The following is a 5,103-nucleotide window of genomic DNA, read 5'->3' as shown; positions in this document are numbered from 1 at the left end:
CTGGAAGCCAGACCTCAGGGCCAGGTGCACGCATTGGCGTGACAGATTCTGGTTCTTGAAGTGGCTGGGATCCTGCCATCTTCACTAGAATAATAAAGAATGTTCCATTGGCCCACACCCACACCTGTTCCTCATCTCCTAGAACCTGGAGGCATAGAAGGGTGTGGCCAGGCCCAGAGTCCCCCTAACTAGCACCCGCCCCTCTTTCTGATCTGTGTGTCCAGACGTCACTTCTCAGGGAAGCCTCCTCTGATCCCTCGGGATTGGTTACATCCTTGGTCACAGGCTGCCAAGCAGCCTTAACTTCCCCCTTACTAAAGCCTGTGGCAGTGCAGAATGTCCTCCTGCCGGACCATGAGTCCCACGGGGCTGGGGCTATGCTGGACTGGGTTGCTGCCTGGCTCACCCCTGGAACTCAGAGATGTGAACTTGAGGGGGACAGACTGAGTAGCTGGAGATTCAGGGAAAACGAGGTCAATCCCTTTCCTTTCCCGTCCCAAACCCTTGCCTCTTGGCCCTCAGCCAAGTCAGGTGTTCCTAGAGAAATCCAGCCACAGGTTGTTCTTCTACCAAGAGCTCGGTCAGTCTCCAGTAAACTTCACCTTCTGAGAAGTGACGGTTCCCCTCTGGTGAGTTATCCAAGGTCACCCGGAGCCAGCAAAGTCAGAAATAAGACTCAGATTAGTGCTCCCAAGATGGTCCTTTTCTTAAATGAATAAAGAGGAGGAACTGGGCCGGACATTGATTCTCTTAAGAATTCTCTAAGAATGTTCATCAAACGCAGACTGAGAATGTCTACTGATTCTGTATGGGACCTGCAGAAATACTCAAGTGTCATGAGCCCTTCAGGACAAGGTATTTCTTAAAAATGAACAGGAAAACACAAGAAGCACCACGTGGGTTCATGGTTAACACTGCAGAGGTGAGCTGAATTCAACTCTGGATTGCGACTCTCCTGAGCCGGCTTAAACAGCAGGGTGGGAGCCGGGATCAGCTTGCTGTGCAGCCTCTCGGCGGAGGGCAAAGCACAGCGGAAAAAGCTGCAGAGAACACAAGCGTCGTTGGCATATCCTGTATGTTCCCTACTCACGAGGAGCCATTAAAAATAAATAAGACCAGTGCTAATTTCTTAGATCCACAGCCACACAGGGAGAAGGTTCAAATAAAAGCCAAGCTCTTAGCCTGCAGGGCTGAGGAACGAAAGCCAGGCAATTAGAGCTGCGAAAACGCTTTACATAATCTTGCAGCAGGAGGCCGAGCTGAGTCACATTCAGGAAGGAGCCCTCACTCAGGTGTTAGGAAGAAGCAAGATGCCTTCCCCCCTGGGATGGGGGGAACACAGGCCTGCAGGGGTTGGGGGAGAGGCGGGACACACCAAACCAACTCCCCAGCCAGCTCCCAGCCTAGAGTCTGGGAATGATACTCCCCGAGGAATAGTGGGGGTTGGTGATGAGCTGTCAACATCTTTCCCAGACGTTTGGGACTCACCTCTCCCATGGACATCATTCTCGATGACCAGGCAGCCCCCGAGAGCCGTGTACCTCGTATTTCTTTGAAACGTTCCTCTTTTCCATCAGCAGTGCCCAAGCATTATGATCCAGTGATCCATGGGAAGTGAAGCAGGGTGGCTTCTTTCGTCAAACCTTTCCCTACATTTAGGGCAAGGGGGTAAAATGAAGCATAGTCACGTTGCTGAAGCTTCTGATCAAAAACAATTTTTGACAAGGCTTCTGTTTTTCTTTTCCTTGCTATCTTTTTATTACCATCCCTTTTTCACTTTGCAAGTACAGAGATGTATACTTTCATCTAGAAATGGACTATTTTATGCAAAATAGTCCATGTTTATTGAAAAATAAATAAAACATCCTTCCCCCAGGGGCCAGAGGGCAGTCTGGGATGGAAGGGTCACCAGAAACACCCATTGTAAGATGGTTTTTAGCACACTGTTCTTGGCAATCTGTGTGTGTGTGTGTGTGTACACGCGCGTGTAGTTGATCAGTCGTGTCTGATTCTTTGTGACACCATGGACTGTAGCCCACCAGGCTCCTCTGTCCATGGGATTCTCCAGGCAAGAATACTGGAGTGGGTTGCCATGCCCTCCTCCAGGGGATCTTCCTGACCGAGGGATCAAACCCAGGTCTCCTGTGTCTCCTGCTGAACAGGAGATCCACTGGGGCAACCTGGGAGGTGACATCAAATAGCTGGATGGCTTAGACACATTTCTGTAAAGATATCACCTTTCTCCATCATCCATCAAAACTCAGCAGAATTTTCATCATAATGAGTCCCAATAAAAGTCCAATTTAGACAAACTGGGACCTAGCTTCAGCAAACGGAAAACTTGTTTCCATGGGTGGGTAGTCTTAGTCATTCTGTTTTGCCTTTCTACCACTCTACAATTAAGGGATCTTTTAACACCTCCCTTTTTGACCAACAGAAGCCGAAAGATTAAGTGAAGTGTCTAACTCGCTTCAAAAAGACATACCCGGGAGGGGCTGGAGGCCGGTGGACTCAGGAAGCTCACTCTTCGGGTGAGGGCAGACAGCCTCCTGGATTCTCCTCTGGGCCAGGAGCCACTGAGAGTGAAGGTACCAGGCCCTGGTCTGTTTCGGAATTTTCAATTGCATGGAGTAAGTGTTTTCCGCCACGGGTTATGTGTTTAGCTGTTGCTTGTGATGATTCAAACCGAGAACAAGAGATTTCCCACACCTGCAAGTGGGTTACGTAAGAGTTACAGGAAACAAAACACCTCAAGAGTCCTTTAACTCTGAGCTGAGAACTGAGGTTTAAATAATGCAAGGTGGAAATGAGACATAGACATCGCAGAAAGAAATATATAACATATGCAGCCCTCCATGACCCGCTGCAGGGAGCACTGATTACTCCATGTAGAAAGAGTGTATTTGTGAGTCCAGAGCGGCTCCCAGGTCTTGACCATCCTCACAGGAACAGTCTAGAAATGAAAGCGACGCTGATACAAAACCTTCTTCTTCATCACCACAAGATCTAGGAGATTATTTCTTATCAACACATATATTTTTTTTTAACCCTGAGGCTGATATTACCAAAGTGATAAAAGAACAGTTACTATCAGCTGCAGTTTATTCAGGGCAAAATTTTAAAAATCATTTATTCATGAATCTGGAATGGATTCCCTCTCCCCCAACCCGCACACACATGATGACAGGAAAAGAAGGCAAACAGTGGTGTCCAGTCTCATTACACAGTGATGATACGACTCTCAAATCAGTCTGCTGATCACAGCAAAGAGGACGCTAACACCAATGAACTCGACACGATCACGTTTAAGAAGTTCATCAAACTCAGGTCTTTCTTATGAAAGAGGATTTGGAGTATGACCTCAGACAAGAATAACAGCACAGTTCTCTCTTACAATGTCTATTTCACCGCACTCTGCCTACAGAGAGGAGCTAGCTAGTGAAGTTCAGAGTTCACCTGGGGGGTTGCCTTGCAAGTTTCAACCTCAGGCTCTTAGTCTCCTGGAGGTCAGATCAGCTAATGTCCAGAAGTTGTGTGTGTGTGTGTGTGTGTGCGTGCGTGTGCACGCGCACTCAGTCACTCAGTCCTGACTCTTTGTGACCCCATGGACTGCAGCCCACCAGGCTCCTTTGTCCATGGGATTTTCCAGGCAAGAATACTGGAGTGGGTTGCCATTTCCTTCTCCAGGGGATCTTTCCAACCCAAGGATCGAAACCACGTCTCTTGAGTCTCCTGCCAATGAAAGTGAAAGTCGCTCAGTCACGTCCAACTCTTTGCAACCCCATGGACTGTGTCCATGGACTTCTCCAGGACAGAATACTGGAGTGGGTGGCCTTTCCCTTCTCCAGGGGATCTTCCCAACCCAGGAATCGAACACAGGTCTCCTGCATTGCAGGTGCATTCTTTACCAGCTGAGCCACAAGGGTAGCCCAAGAATACTGGAGTGGGTAGCCTATCCCATCTCCCACAGATCTTCCTGACCCAGAAATTGAACTGGGGTCTCCTGCATTGCAGGCAGATTCTTTACCAACTGAGATAAAATCTACAACAGTTATTCCATTCAAGCATTGGGGAGGCCATCAAATTAAACTGGAAAAGAGAGCTGTGTTGAATTGGGGACTGTCTGAACATCAGTTTGTATGTAAATAACAAATAAGTAGAAGAAAAAGATTGTCAGCATGTGCCTTCCTGATGTCTCTGAGGTCGTTTTTGCGAGCAGGTCCGCAGCAGCGGTAAGCTGCCTCCCATGAGGCAGCAGCCTGGTGACTTTCTCTCCTGTATTTCCATGGTGACTTCCACATGTTTATAAAACGTGTCCTTTCTAAAAACACGAACAGCACTTCATCAAAACCAGCTGTTCCTCTGCACATCAGAGTCAGGAACTCTCGGCTGTCACTTGGCTTCAGTGAGCTGGACACAGCTTCCTGGGTGGCAGGTGTCCGTGTGTGACCTACTCTCGGCACAGTCACATGCCCTCAGGGCTGCAGGGAGTCTGGGGGAGGCGGCAGCAGCTGAAGAACCACCTCGCCTAACCTGCTCCCTACGCCTTATTTGTATGGTGTCTTTGCAGTTCAAGGGACAGAGCTGAGCGTCCCAGGTGCGCACACGTACTGGGTTTTTCTTGAGAAGTTAAATTACCTTGACTACCTTTCAGCCCAAATTGGGGTGAAAGGTAATGGAGATGGAATTTAGTACCAAAGTGAATTCGAAAAAGGATTTCCAGGAAAGATACCAGTATTCTGGGGATTTCTCTGGCAGTGCGGTGTTAAGACTCTGCTCTTCTAAGGCAGGGGGGTGTGGCTTCAATCCCTAGTCAGGGAACTAAGATTCCACATGCCCTCGAAGTGCAGACAGAAAATAAATAAATCTAGGAGATGGCAAAACTTAAAAAAAAAAAAGATACCAAATTTTTTTTTTCAGCTATAACCACAGAAAATCAAGGCTGGAAAAAGTCTTTAACAATCATATGATCAAATCCTCCACCCAACACCTGAACTCCTACGTAACATCTCTGCCAAGTTGCTGTCCTGTCTCTGCTAGAATAGCTTTAGGGGCAGGAAGTTCTTTCAACATCACCTATTCCTCCTTAAAACAGAACAACCA

The sequence above is a fragment of the Bison bison genome, unplaced genomic scaffold (genome assembly GCF_000754665.1).
Source record: "Bison bison bison isolate TAMUID 2011002044 unplaced genomic scaffold, Bison_UMD1.0 scf7180017864213, whole genome shotgun sequence".
Lineage (NCBI taxonomy): Eukaryota > Metazoa > Chordata > Mammalia > Artiodactyla > Bovidae > Bison > Bison bison.
The sequence above is the reverse complement of the archived record's forward strand: the minus strand, read 5'-3'. Positions refer to the sequence as shown.